The sequence below is a fragment of the Entelurus aequoreus genome, linkage group LG28 (genome assembly GCF_033978785.1).
Source record: "Entelurus aequoreus isolate RoL-2023_Sb linkage group LG28, RoL_Eaeq_v1.1, whole genome shotgun sequence".
Classification (NCBI taxonomy): Eukaryota; Metazoa; Chordata; class Actinopteri; order Syngnathiformes; family Syngnathidae; genus Entelurus; species Entelurus aequoreus.
This window is the reverse complement of record NC_084758.1, coordinates 3,352,859-3,369,173: the sequence shown is the minus strand read 5'-3', so window position 1 is coordinate 3,369,173 and position 16,315 is coordinate 3,352,859. Positions and strand designations below refer to the sequence as shown.

At 38.5% G+C, this 16,315-nt stretch overlaps 1 protein-coding gene across 3 annotated transcripts in view; it reads right to left on the bottom strand.

The window, feature by feature from the left end:
- The window catches only part of fat2 (FAT atypical cadherin 2), a 179,382-nt gene that overhangs the window by 26,539 nt on the left and 136,528 nt on the right, over positions 1-16,315 (bottom strand). The gene's annotated exons all lie outside the window — the stretch shown is intronic.

The following is a 16,315-nucleotide window of genomic DNA, read 5'->3' as shown; positions in this document are numbered from 1 at the left end:
GATACATAAAATTATATTGAAGATCAAGTTGTTGTCAAACGATAAAGTTGTTAATGAATAAATCGATACTGAAGGATGAAGCTGTAATAAATAAAACGATACTAAAGAAAAGGTTGATAAGTAAATTGATACTGAAGTACAAAGTTGTTGATAAGTAAACATGACTGAAGGATACGGTTGTAAAAAGATTACAAAAGATAAAGTTGCTAATGAATCCATCGATACTGAAGGATGAAGTAGTGCTGAAAATCGATACCAAACTCTTTAAAGAGAGCTCCTTTGCAAAGTGGAGACAGATAAGATCTTATCAGACACGTTGAAGATGGATGAGCTCCCTCAGTCCTGCTCAAGGACGTCATGACCTTCAACTCTTTTGTCCTTAAAGCACAAACTTGACTTTTTTATTCTCTTGGCTGCAAACTCACTTCTAACACACGACAACTCGAAAGTTTTCACAGTCCACAATTTTCAACCGTTTTTTAACCACTCCACTTTCAGACTTTTTTTCTTAAAAGTACCATTTTTCTTTTCATACAAATTCCATTTTTTTCCTGAAATTCCAGGAATGAAGAAATACCCATTCTCTATTCAAACTGTTTCTACCTCAACATTTTTCAACCGTTTGGAAAAATGCCAACACCAACCTAGTCATATCGTCTAAGACAGGGGTCGGCAACCTTTACCACTCAAAGAGCCATTTTGGAAAGTTTCACAAATTAAAGAAAACAATGGGAGCCACAAAAATTTTTTGATAATTTAAAATGAACAACACCGCATACAAAGCTTAAATTGCTTTGCGCTATGTTAACCAGGGGTCTCTGACACACGCACCGGCACGCATCTTAATATGGAAATGTAATGTTAGTGCGGCCCGCGACTTTTAATTGAATGGCGCTTGATAGCGTCTTTCTTGCCAACCCTCTCAATTTTCTGGGAGACTCCCAAATTTCAGGACGTGCTGGCACTGGTTTTAGCGCCCTCTACAGCCTGCCCAAACAGCGTACCTGCTTGGCCACATGTTGAATGCGGCTTTTACTTGCTCACGTAAGTGCCAGCAAGGCGTACTAGTTCAACAGCCACACAGCTTACACTGACGGTAGCCGTACAAAAACAACTTTAACACTGTTACGTTACAAATATGCGCCACACTTTCAACCCACACCAAAAAAGAATGACAAACACATTTCTGGAGAACATCTGCACTGTAACACAACATCAACACAACACAACAAATACCCAGAATCCCATGCAGCCCTAACTCTTCCGCTCAACCGACGCACGGAGAGGGGAGGGGGGTTGATGTGTGGGGGGGTTTGGTGGTAGCGGGTGTGTATAATGTAGACCGGAAGAGTTAGGGCTGCATGGGATTCTGGGTATTTGTTGTGTTGTGTTACGGTGCGGATGTTCTCCAGAAATGTGTTTGTCATTCTTTTTTGGTGTGGGTTCACAGTGTGGCGCATATTTGTAACGTAACAGTGTTAAAGTTGTTTTATAAGGCTACCGTCAGTGTAAGCTGTGTGGCTGATGACTAAGTATGCCTTGCTGTCGCCTACGTGTGCAAGTAAAAGCAACAAATAACATGTGGCCGGGCTGGCACGCTGTTTGTAAATGCTTTAGAGGACAAGTAATGCAGTGCCATTAGGGCACGCCCTTGATTAAGTAATTACAGTGAAAATAGGATAATATTTGCCCTGGGAGATTCCTAGGAGAGGCAGTCTCCTGGGAAAGTCGGGGGGGTCGTTAAGTATACTGGGAAAACCGGGAGGGTCGGCAAGTATGCAGCTGAGCCGCATCAGAGTGGTCAAAGAGCCGCATGCGGCTGATCTAAGACAACTGTGGTATTACCTATATTTTTTTTTAAATTCTCTTTTTTCCCTAAATTCCCAAATTATTAGGAAACTACCATTTAAAAAATGGACATATTCATAGTTATACTAAGCCCTAAATTCTCAAAATTTTGCGCCATTTTATACCAGATTCCGACCTTTCGACCATTCACCCATACTACTTATGTTGAACGCAAAAACATGTTTTCCCTTTCCCCAAATTACCGGTTTTCCTGGAATTTCTAGTAATTTTCTCCCCCTTGACCATGAATGGGAAATATACAATCTACAGCATATCCCACATTTCTCACCCGATTCAACCGTTCCAACATCCACACTCTCCACTCACCATGGACAATCAAACTACCAAGTTAAAAAATATTCCAGGAATTCCCGGTTTTCCGAAGCCCTATTTTCACCTCCTCCTGGAAAGTTTTCACAGTCTACATTTTTCAACCGTTTTTGACCATTCTATCTTCAAAACATTTTTCTTAATTAATACAACAAAACTGCCATTGTTCTTTTCATACAATATCCCGGTTTTCCTGAAATTCCAGGAATTCCGAATTAAACTGTTTCTACGTCAACGTTTTTCAACCGTTTTGAAAAATGCCAACACCAACCCATTCATATCATCTGGCTTTTGAGCAAGATGGCTGCAACTGTTTCTCTCTGCTGAAAGGCCTAATGAAATTCACTAAAATCATCAAAATGCACTGACATCCAACAAAAGTCAGGATTGCTCGAAGAACAATGACTACCAACGCAAAGTTAGCAGCTGAAATGGCGGGAATTAAAGATTCCCTAAACTTTATGTCAAGGGAAATCAGTGAAGTGGTGGAACAACAGAGGAAACTGACAGGCCTCATGGAGGAGCTCAGGCAGCTAAAGGCTATCATCCAACACAAGAATGAACGGATTGAGCTCCTACAACAAAGGGTGGATGACTTGGAACAGTATTCCAGAGCTGATGACCTTGTGGTCACCGGCCTGGAGACCAGGCATCGGAGTTATGCCCGGGTTGCTGGCCCACCTGATGACCAGCATGGTGAGGATGCACCATCTGAGGAGCTTGACACCTTGGAGCAACAAGTGGTACGCTTCATGAAGAGTAAACATATTCCTCTGGAGAGTCAGCACATATCAGCATGTCACATTCTTCCAAGTAAGGACAAAAAAAACAAGCCTAAAGTCATCATCAAGTTTGCAAATAGAAAGCACAAGGTGGAAATTCTGAAGGCAGCTAAAAAACTTAAAGGCACTGGAGTTGATCTAAATGAGTACCTGACAAAGAAAAATGCGGAAATTGCTTGGACAGGCCGGATCCTCAAAAAGCAAAACAAAATCTAATCGACCTGGACCAGGAATGGAAAAGTTTTCATCCGGACAAACGGACCACCAGAACAAGCCAAAGTGATTGTGATGAAAACATTGAAAGACTTGGATAAGACTACATTTATGGTATTCAGTAATACAAGAAAGATAGAAGTCAGTTTATCCATAAACAATGTGAAAACTGAGAAGGTGTCTGAAATCAGATTTCTTGGGGTCATCTTAGATGAAAAGTTGACATGGAAAGCTCATATATTGCATGTGAAAAATAATCTATCTAAAAGCTTATTTATTTTGAACAAGGTTAAATACAGTTTCCCGTGTAACACAATGAGAATGTTATATTGCTCAATTATTCTACCTTATTTCAATTATTGTGCAGAAATATGGGGAAATACATATCACAGCAACATAATGCCTTTATTTCTTGCACAGAAAAGAGCAATTTGTATAATTTTTACAGTAGGATATAGAGACCACACAAATCCACTCTTCATTGGGTCAGGATTATTAAAACTAGGAGACATTGTAGAATTGCATACTCTATTAGTGATGTTCAAAGCTAGAAATAAAGTTCTTCCGAAGGACTTACAAAAGTTATTTGTGTTCACGTCTGAAGATGAGAACCACAGAAGGCCGTATGATTTTAAACATCCAAGAGTGAGAACAAATTTGAAGCAAATGTGCTCGTCTGTTGCTGGTGTGAAAGCATAGAATTCTCTAAAGAAAGACTTAAAAAGCTGCAAGAATATTTTTGAATTTAGGGAGAGTTGCACAGAGAGACAAGTGTAATTATATCAAACTGATTTTTGATTTTGATTGGACGTGTCATTTTGAAAATGCTTAAAGGAAAATTTTAAGTATTTTAGAGTTCGGGTGTTGGTGGAGGGAACAGTGATAAAGTCATCTAAATAATTTGTGTTAAAAAGGGGGCAGATAAATATAAGAATAGTATTCTTCCATCTGCTCCTTTCTGATCATGGAAATGTATAAGTAACAAAAAAAACAACGAAAGTGTCAACTGTATATGGCTTGTATATATGCATTTTCATGAAAGGAATAAAAAGAAATGATGATGATGATGATCTAGGACAATTGTGGTATTACCTATATTTTCAAAAATTCCAGTTTTTCCCAAAATCCCCAAATTTCTAGGAAACTCCCGTTTAAAAAATGGACATATAAATGATAAATGGGTTATACTTGTATAGCGCTTTTCTACCTTCAAGGTACTCAAAGCGCTTTGACACTATTTCCACATTCACCCATTCATACACTGATGGCGGGAGCTGCCATGCAAGGCGCTAACCAGCAGCCATCAGAGGCAAAGGGTGAAGTGTCTTGCCCAAGGACACAACGGACGTGACTAGGAAGGTAGAAGGTGGGGATTGAACCCCAGTAACCAGCAACACTCCGATTGCTGACACAGCCACTCTACCAACTTCGCCACGCCGTCCCGACATGTTCATAGTTCTTCTAAGCCCTAAATTCTCAACATTTTGCAACCTTTCAACCATCCACCCACACTACTCTTCACACATGTCAAACGCAAAAACACGTTTTCCCTTTCCCCAAATTACCGGTTTTTCTGGTAATTTTCTCCCCATTGACAATGAATAGGAAATATACAATCACAAACAATATACCAATTAAAATTCAAACTGTTTCTACGTCAACATTTTTCCACTGTTTTGAAAAATGCCGACACCAACCCATTCATATCATCTAGGACAGTTTTGGTATTACCTATATTTTGAAAAAATTCCAGTTTTTCCCAAAATTCCCAAATTTTTTAGGAAACTCCCGTTTAAAAAATGGACATGTTCATAGTTCTACTAAGCCCTAAATTCTCAACATTTTGCAACCTTTCAACCATCCACCCACACTACTCTTCACACATGTCAAACGCAAAAACACGTTTTCCCCTTCCCCAAATTCCTGGTTTTCTGGTAATTTAAGCCCTAAATTCTCAAAATGTTGCGCCATTTTATACCCGATTTCGACCTTTCGACCATTCACCCATACTACTTATGTTGAACGCAAAAACATGTTTTCCCTTTCCCCAAATTACCTGTTTTCTTGGAATTTCTGGTAATTTTGTCCCCCTTGACAATGAATGGGAAATATACAATCTACAGCAGACCTGGGCATTCTGCGGCCCGCGGGCCGCATCCGCCCCGCGTCCCTGTCCGGCCCGCGTGAGGCCAATTATGAATTACAAAATTAATTTTAAAAAGTATCTGTGTCGACTGTGCAATACAACGGTGCTGCTTTTGTTTTGAAAATCGTTATTTGTATTACTTCCGTGTGGACGTATGCGTGATTGTGAGTGAATGTGAACAGCTGCAATTACAAAATAAAGTTGAAAAAACATCTATGTCGTGCGCGCAATACAACTGTGCTGCTTTTATTTTGAAAAGTATTATTTATGGGCGTGTGTCCGTGTGTAACCTGCGAGTGAAGGTGCACATGCAGCGACAAGTGATGCACGGTTTACACCCGAGACGCTAAAAAGAGAAAAGTTGATGAGGAATGGCGTGTTTTCAACAAGACATGGACTGCAAAGCAACGTTCCCTCTGAGGTGCGCGCCTGCGCAATTGCGCACTGCTCAAGCGTGTATATGCCGTGCGCCGAATCAAATCCCATCTGAATTCTAAACAAAATAAACATATTTATTCTATGGAATTTTGCAATGCAACTTTGAGTGACAGTGACAACAAGCGGCCCTAACGGTGTTCGTCAACACCGTTCAATTGAACACCGTTCAATTATTGTAACGTCTATCGAGATGCTTCGAGGACAGGAATTATATCGATCACTTTATTGAGCAAAACTGTTTATATTCGGACATAACCACACCAAAAACATGAGTAAAACACTTCTATCTCGAAAAACTAGTCATTTTCTGCCGTACAAACCAGGCCAAAAGCAACTTGTCATCTGTCACCAACACGCATAGCACTAAACCACTGGTGCGTTTATGGCCACACAAAAAGTCGGACAACTCAAACACCACACAAAGTTACACTATGACTCCTCAGTCATACGTGTGCCTATTTTACTGTCATTTATTATTAATGTTAATTTATTTATATTAGTCATGGAATGCTGTTACACACACTATGTTGAAGTATTACTATTATTATTAATTATTATTATTATTATTATTTATCTTACGGTATACATCAAAAATAATATTGAGCAAAATTTAATTGAAATATTGTCGATGTGGCCCTCCAGCAGTGCTCGGGTAGCTCATGCGGCCCCCGGTAAAAATTAATTGCCCACCCCTGATCTACAGCATATCCCACATTTCTCATCCGATGTGAAGCGTTCCAACATCCACACACTCCACTCAACCTGGACATTCAAGCATTTCAGTTCCACTCCCAGGTATGGGCGGGTCGCACCCATTGGGCATTCACACACACTTCCTACCAGAAATGCAAATTGTAGTTGATAATGTTATCCATGCTTCCGTATCACTGAGGTTTACTATGATGAGGGTTTGTTCAAGTAATTATGTTTGCACACCCACGCACAACCTTTTGTGACGCTACTAACTTACATAAATGTGTCGGCATCCGCCTGCTGCCTCACGCCCTTATATGGACAGGCGGAAGCCCTCCCATATGCTAATGAGGCAGCAGCCCTTGTGAATGGACTCTCATGAAAGTGCAGCTCGTACAGGCTGAAGCTTACTAAAGCGTGATTGATTCCAGGAACTCATCTTGTGGTGTGTTGACACGTGTTGTGCCGCTCACATCTCTGTCACATCTGGACCTTATTTTCATGTCGCATTGATTGCTTTGTCAAATGACAGCAATCTTTCTGCAGCTATGAGGTGTGCCTGCAGGTATGGACTGCTGCTGGGGACGTGGCCACGTTCCAACCGGAACGACCGTTAGGTAAACACGGCGACTGTCACACCCAATTTGCAGGTTAATACCCAGGAAGGGACTTGTAAACACATTTTAGTCATGTCTGCTTCACCTGATTATAGTTGATGGTTGAGAGCTGGTGGAAATCTTCATGCTTCATCATCGTGTGAGTGATGAGAGACCAGGCTAAAAACTGTATCACGATATCAGGGTTTTGCATCGGTCGATATCGATAATTGTTGATAATTATATGACCTATAGAAAACATCTGGTATATGATATATATATAAAAATACAGTAAATATATATATATATATATATATATGACCTATGGAAAACATCTGGTATTTAATATATATATATATAAATACAGTGTTTTAGCTACTTCTAAATCACTAATCCTGGCCTCCATGGTGACAAACAAAGCAAGTTTCTCACAAGTATCATTATCACTGGTGGATAAGGAATAGCTAAACATGCTTCACTACACACCGTAGGAGGATACAATAGCTCACCGGCGTCACCGCTAACACAAATATAGTTCCTGAATGTAAACAAATGCCATCGGTGGATCTATACATGACATCCACTGTACTGATATCAAGTACAATAGCGTATCTAGTCGATACTACTATGATTACATCGATATTTTTTATCGTCACAAAATGTTTTTTCCTTTTTTAAATTTTTTTTTATTATGTTTATAAAGTCAGTAAATATGTCCCTGGACACATGAGGACTTTGAATATGACCAATGTATGATCCTGTAACTACTTGGTATCAGATCCATACCTAAATGTGTGGTATCATCCAAAACTAATGTCAAGTATCAAAGAAGAGAAGAATAAGTGATTATTACATTTTAACAGAAGTGTAGATAAAACATGTTAAAACAGAAAATAAGCAGATATTAACAGTGAAATGAACAAGTAGATTAATAATAAATTTTTACAGTTTGTCCCTCTTAATGTGTACAAAATAATAGGTGTATAAATGACACAATATGTTACTGCATACGTCAGCAGACTAATTAGGAGTCTTTGTTTGTTCACTTACTACTAAAAGACAAGTTGTCTATTTTATTTAAGGACTAAATTGCAATAATAAACATATGTTTCATGTACCCTAACATTTTTTGTTACAATAAAGACAATAATGAAATTTTTTTGTGGTCCCCTTTATTTAGAAAAGTACCGAGATACATTTTGGTACCAGTACCAAACTATTGGTATGGGGACAACACTATATTTGCGTATAAGTGTTTAAAGTGTAGTGTTTACATTGTTACTTTGCACTTGACGCTCACTTCAGTCAAGTACAACTCCACCTCTGCCCACATGTTCAATATTGAAGTGCAACTTTGTTTGTCAATACTTTATTTAGCTGTTTTATTTGTTGTTATGATTGTGTATATTTGAGCCCTAATCACCTCCTTAAGATATTTCATTGCTTTTGGTTGTGATTTGTATTCAAGTTCAACATTTTGCTGACAGACAAATGTTTTATTTAGCTCGCAGATTTAAAGGTTTTCATTCTAATACCAATGTTAAAATTAGGGCTGCAACAACTAATTGATTAAATCGATTAAAATCGATTACCAAAATAGTTGGCGATTAATTTAGTCATCGATTCGTTGGAACTATGCTTTTTTTTTTGTTGTTATTTTTTTGTTTTGTTTATTTTTTTGTTGTTGTTTTTTTTTTATAAACCTTTATTTATAAACTGCAACATTTACAAACAGCTGAGAAACTACAATCAAAATAAGTACAAAAACAGTACAAAACAGCGCCAGCGCGGCACTGAGGCTACGTCTCATGAGGTGGCGTAAGCTAGCCAATGATGTGTCATGTGCAGCTCACGTGACGACGCCGTCTCCTTTGCTGGAAAAATTCGAAAAATGGCGCAGGAAAACACTACCGATAGTTTAGCGGAGAAACATCTTGAGGTTATTGCTTCAATGGAGAAAAGTGTACGACCTAAGTCGTCAAAAGTGTGGGAACACTTCACTTTAAAGACTTCAAAGAAGACCGTATCTTGCAAAACGGCACGGAAGTACAACATTGCTTCAGAAGCACCTGAAGAAGAAACATGTTGGAGCCATGGATGAAGGGAGGAACTCACAGTACGTAACTTTTTAAATCCATAGTGGCAACAAGCATTCATGAGTTCAGCTTTTTTGTGAGTAACGTTAAAGTTCTGCCTTTGTTGCAATGCGGGGCTGATAATGTGTCTCCGGCACATTTGACTCCGTTTTGAGAGAGAAAACGCACGGTTACCAATTTGGAAATAAACGTAACGGACAGAAATATCTCAGGTTGGTTTCATAATGGATCAATGTAGCCGGGCCGATAAAGCTATATAAATATATTTAGATTTGAGTGACGCTTTAGTATAACTAAACGTTATGAAGGTGCTGGAATATTTCATGCTATTATTTAGAGGCAGCCTAAAATGAATCCTTTATTATTCACAACAGAAACGTGTACAATATCTGATTCAGTTCTGATGAGTTACATTTCTGTGTTATTGTTGGTGTATGCTGCCCCTCCAATGTCCACAACATGGTGCCAGTATGCTGGTTTTTCCAATAAAATACTGGAAAGGATAGAAATGTAGTTTGTCTCTTTTATCCGATTGTTAATCGATTAATCGAAGTAATAATCGACAGATTAATCGATGATCAAATCAATCGTTAGTTGCAGCCCTAGTTAAAATACAGGAGAAATACAATTGACATGCATTATTATTATTATTATTATGTATCATTACATCAATGGTTACTTTGGTCTCATAAAAATCACTGCAATAATATCGTTGATCGGCAATAATTCGTAGGTCAATATGTTGTCAAGGAAAATTTGGGCCAAATGTTAGACATGTCAAGTTGAATCGAGGACTGTATTTATTGTGTGAATGCTCCAAACATTCTCACAGATGGTTTTATACACCAAAATTCATCTATTTATTATTATTATTCAACTTCAACTTATTCTTCTTCTTCTTCTCCAGATTTTGGCACGCTCTACCTTCCACATTTCTCACCCGATTCAAACTTCAAACTGTTCAGCCTATTCGGGAATCGCAGACTTTCCCTTGACAAATTCCAAAAATTCCCAGATTTCCCAGAATTCCAGCTTTTCTGGGATATTTTTCCCATTCAAAATGAATTGGCCATTTTTCAAATTTCCACCATTTCCACATTTTTCAACCTATACAAACCATTCCACCTTCAACACATTCCACCATTCTAGAAATTCAAAATTCCTTTTTTTCAAGTAAAAAAAAACTCCAGGATTTTCCAGAATTCCTGCTTTTCCAAAGCCCTATTTGTACCCTTTTTTCTGGCGACTACTCCTTCTACATTTTTTTACGCACTATATATCTGTTCCGCCGTCAAAACATTCCTCTTAATCAGGACAAAAAAAAAAAAGTGTTTTTTTTTAAACTAGAAAAATTCCCGGTTTTCCAGAAATTCCAGGAATTCTGTAATACTATTTCTCAATTCAACATGTTACTACTTAAACATTTCTCAATTTTTCCAAAAAATTCTCGCTTTTCACGAAACTCCCATTGAAATGAATGGGACATTCTTCAAACTTCCACAATTCCCATCAACACATTCCACCTTCGACACATTCTGGAAATTCACACTACCTTTTTTCCGAGTTAAAAAACATTCCCAATTTTCCCGAAATTCCCTAATACCATTCACTACTTCAACATTTCTTGCCCGATTTCACCAATTCCAACACCAACCAATTCAGCTCATTAAGGTCATTCATGCTCCTAATCATTAAAAAAAAGAAACGCTTTCCCCAAATTTCCAGGAAGTTCCCATTGAAATGAATGGGACATTTTTCCAAGTTGCACAAATCCCACATTTTCCCACCTATTCAAACCATTCCAACATCAACACATTGCTCTCATCCTGGACATTCCAACTAACACTTTCCCAAGTTCCAAACCAAATTCCCGTTTTCCTGTAAATTCAAACTCTTCAACGTTCAAATCATTCCAACAATCAAACCATTTCTACATTCACCCTACATTCCATTAGCATTTCAGTTCAGCGTCAGCTCTTCAACATTCAAACTATTGTTACATTCTGTCAGCATTTCACTTCAACTTCAGCATTGGAGCGTTCACACCTTATCTAGTTTAAAACAGGATTGTATTTTCTTTTATTTAGGATTTGTTTCTCTCATCTTTGTCAGCGTCATGCACGTCCCAACGACTGTATAATGCATATGTTCCTTTTTGACTGTACTTAAATGTATAATAGACTGTATTTATATTATTCACATGTGAATAATGCTGTTTAATAGACTGTATTTATATTATTCACATGTGAATAATGCTGTATAATAGAATGTATTTATATTATTTACATGTGAATAATGCTGTATAATAGACTGTATTTATATTATTCACGTGTGAATAATGCTGTATAATAGACTGTATTTATATTATTTACATGTGAATAATGCTGTATAATAGACTGTATTTATATTATTCACGTGTGAATAATGCTGTATAATAGACTGTATTTATATTATTCACATGTGAATAATGATGTATAATAGAATGTATTTATATTATTCACATGTGAATAATGCTGTATAATAGACTGTATTTATATTATTCACATGTGAATAATGCTGTATAATAGAATGTATTTATATTATTTACATGTGAATAATGCTGTATAATAGACTGTATTTATATTATTCACATGTGAATAATGCTGTTTAATAGACTGTATTTATATTATTCACATGTGAATAATGCTGTATAATAGACTGTATTTATATTATTCACATGTGAATAATGCTGTATAATAGAATGTATTTATATTATTCACATGTGAATAATGCTGTATAATAGACTGTATTTATATTATTCACATGTAAAAAATACCTAAGTGTTTATTGTCTATTGTGAGCGAACTGTGGTGCTGAATTTCCCCCAGGGATCAATAAAGTACTTTCTATTATATTCTAACCACCTCAATAAAAGTCTTTTTTATGAGCACTTTAATAGCATTTAGCGCACTAGTTAACACTCTTACTGACTATGAAGGTTCCGTAAATTCGATGAGCGCACGCCGACACGTTCCCGTCAGAGTGGCGTGGCGTTGACATTGCACCTCGGACGTGCGCGGGCGAGATAAACGCCGACGTGTTTGTGTTGACAATGTGACGTGGCCCCCCCGGGGAGCGGCTCGGCGCGGAGGCGGCCGGTTTCCCTCCGCCTCGGCGCTGTTTGTGCACACTCAGCGCTCCTCCCGCGTAATGAGCTCGCTGCCTGCATAGCCAGGCTCTTGTTAGACCGGCCTGTGATGTTTTATGCTGGCTTCATTCTTACGGACACGCCGCCGCTTCCTTAGACCTGAGGAGAGTCTTTCATACGCGGGGGAAGATGCTGAACAAACAGAACAAGACGAGCCTCGTCATCTATTTTAAATCTCTGGGCGACATCTCCGCTGGGAGAGATAGATTCAAAAAGGGATCGCTCGGAGGATTTACAGCAGCGGTGTCCAATCTGCGGGTGCGACACGCCGCCGTGCGATGTCAGGAGTTTAACACGGAATCTCAATTTGAAATATCTGACAGTACAATTGCCGCCACCTAAGCAGATTAGTGACCATGAATTGCACTTTGAAGTGCACACGGCACGGCAGTTTTACATATTGCCCCATCCAAAAACAACCTTTCCCACTAATGGCGCAAAAAAACCAACACGGAAAGTCAACCAACACGGTCAAACATAACACAACCTGCTCACTGAGCTTTGTGGATGTTATATTAAAAAAAAATGTCCATGCACAACACATAATCCAAAATGACACTTGATATTTCAGATAATAATAATGGATTAGATTTATATCGCGCTTTTTCTATTGTTAGATACTCAAAGCGCTCACAGAGAAGTGGGAACCCATCATTCATTCACACCTGTTGGTGGTAAGCTACATTTGTAGCCACAGCTGCCCTGGGGTAGACTGACGGAAGCGAGGCTGCCAGTTTGCGCCTACGGCCCCTCCGACCACCACCTACCATTCATTCATCCTTCATTTCACCGGTGTGAGCGGCACCGGGGGCAAAGGGTGAAGTGTCCTGCCCAAGGACACAACGGCAGCGATTTTTGGATGGTAAGAGGCGGGGAGCGAACCTGCAACCCTCAGGTTTCTGGCACGGTTGCTCTACCCACTACGCCACGCCGCCCAGATTGGAAACTCAAGACAGCCATGACATTATGTTCTTTACGAGGCGAAATCCGGCGAGGCCAAAAGCTCCACCGCCTCGGTCCTTCGGAAATCATCGGAACCGAGCGCCACGGCACTTTTTGGGAGCTTCCTGCTGCTTTCTGATATGCTACGACTACACTTGTATGCTTGTCTTTCCCACACACACACACACACACACACACACACACACACACACACACACACACACACACACACACACACACACACACACACACACACACACACACACACACACACACACACACACACACACACACACACACACACACACTTGCTAACTGCTGCTCAGTGATAAAAGCATCAGTGAGTGCACACGCTGGTTTGGTTGTGGCTGGTAATAAAACGTGTCAGCGGGGGAGGAGCGCCGTCCCGCATTAGCATGCACGCCGGCGATCCGAGAGCGAGAGTGAACATTAACTCGCACAGCTGGACGCAATCAAAGCGCCGCGAGTCGTTCTCCGGCTCACGCTAACGGGCGCCGCTTGAACGCTAACCGACGCAGTAAAATCGCCATCTTGTGAACGCTGGCGCTGATCTGGACTGATATCAAAGGAAGGAAGTTGGAGTTAGTTTTAGGTAAGACTGGATGAAAAATGAAATGAAAACATTTGTTAGGTGAAACAAATGTTCCCCCTAACAAATGTTCCACCAAACAAATGTTCCACTTGAAAAATGTTCCACCTAACAAAATGTTCCACCTAACAAATGTTCCACCAGACAAATGTTCCACTTGACAAATGTTCCACCTAACAAAATGTTCCACTTGACAAATGTTCCACAAACAAATGTTCCACCTAACAAATGTTCCACTTGACAAATGTTCCACTTGACAAATGTTCCACCTAACAAATGTTCCACCTAACAAATGTTCCACCAAACAAATGTTCCACCTAACAAATGTTCCACCAAACAAATGTTCCACCTAACAAATGTTCCACCAAACAAATGTTCCACCTAACAAATGTTCCACCTAACAAATGTTCCACCAAACAAATGTTCCACCTAACAAATGTTCCACCAAACAAATGTTCCACCTAACAAATGTCTTACCAAAAAATATTCCACCTAACAAATGTTCCACCTAACAAATGTTCCACCTAACAAATGTTCCACCAAACAAATGTTCCACCGAACAAAATGTTCCACCAAACAAATGTTCCACCTAACAAATGTTCCACCTAACAAATGTTCCACCTAACAAATGTTCCACCAAACAAATGTTCCACCTAACAAATGTTCCACCTAACAAATGTTCCACCAAACAAATGTTCCACCAAACAAATGTTCCACCTAACAAAATGTTCCACCAAACAAATGTTCCACCTAACAAATGTTCCACCTAACAAATGTTCCACCTAACAAATGTTCCACCAAACAAATGTTCCACCTAACAAAATGTTCCACCAAACAAATGTTCCACCAAACAAATGTTCCACCTAACAAATGTTCCACCAAACAAATGTTCCACCAAACAAATGTTCCACCTAACAAATGTTCCACCAAACAAATGTTCCACCAAACAAATGTTCCACCTAACAACTGTTCCACCTAACAAATGTTCCACCTAACAAATGTTCCACCAAACAAATGTTCCCCCTAACAAATGTTCCACCAAACAAATGTTCCACTTGACAAATGTTCCACCTAACAAAATGTTCCACCTAACAAATGTTCCACCAGACAAATGTTCCACTTGACAAATGTTCCACCTAACAAATGTTCCACTTGACAAATGTTCCACTTGACAAATGTTCCACTTGACAAATGTTCCACCTAACAAAATGTTCCACTTGACAAATGTTCCAAAAACAAATGTTCCACCTAACAAATGTTCCACTTGACAAATGTTCCACTTGACAAATGTTCCACCTAACAAATGTTCCACCTAACAAATGTTCCACCAAACAAATGTTCCACCTAACAAATGTTCCACCAAACAAATGTTCCACCTAACAAATGTTCCACCAAACAAATGTTCCACCTAACAAATGTTCCACCAAACAAATGTTCCACCTAACAAATGTTCCACCTAACAAAATGTTCCACCTAACAAATGTTCCACCAAACAAATGTTCCACCTAACAAATGTCTTACCAAAAAATATTCCACCTAACAAATGTTCCACCTAACAAATGTTCCACCAAACAAATGTTCCACCTAACAAAATGTTCCACCAAACAAATGTTCCACCTAACAAATGTTCCACCTAACAAATGTTCCACCTAACAAATGTTCCACCAAACAAATGTTCCACCTAACAAATGTTCCACCTAACAAATGTTCCACCAAACAAATGTTCCACCAAACAAATGTTCCACCTAACAAAATGTTCCACCAAACAAATGTTCCACCTAACAAATGTTCCACCTAACAAATGTTCCACCAAACAAATGTTCCACCTAACAAAATGTTCCACCAAACAAATGTTCCACCAAACAAATGTTCCACCTAACAAATGTTCCACCAAACAAATGTTCCACCAAACAAATGTTCCACCTAACAAATGTTCCACCAAACAAATGTTCCACCAAACAAATGTTCCACCTAACAACTGTTCCACCTAACAAATGTTCCACCTAACAAATGTTCCACCTAACAAATGTTCCACCAAACAAATGTTCCACCAAATAAATGTTCCACATAACAAACTGTTGCACCAAATGTTCCACCAAACAAATGTTCCACATATATATATATATATATATATATATATATATATATATATATATATATATATATATATATATATATATATATATATATATATATACATATATATATGTATATATACATACACATATATATACATACACATATATATACACATACATATATACACATATATATATATATGTATATATATATGTATATATACATACACATATATACACATATATATACACATATACACACATATATATATATATATATATATATATATATATATATATATATATATATATATATATATATATACATAACAAACTGTTGCACCAAATGTTCCACC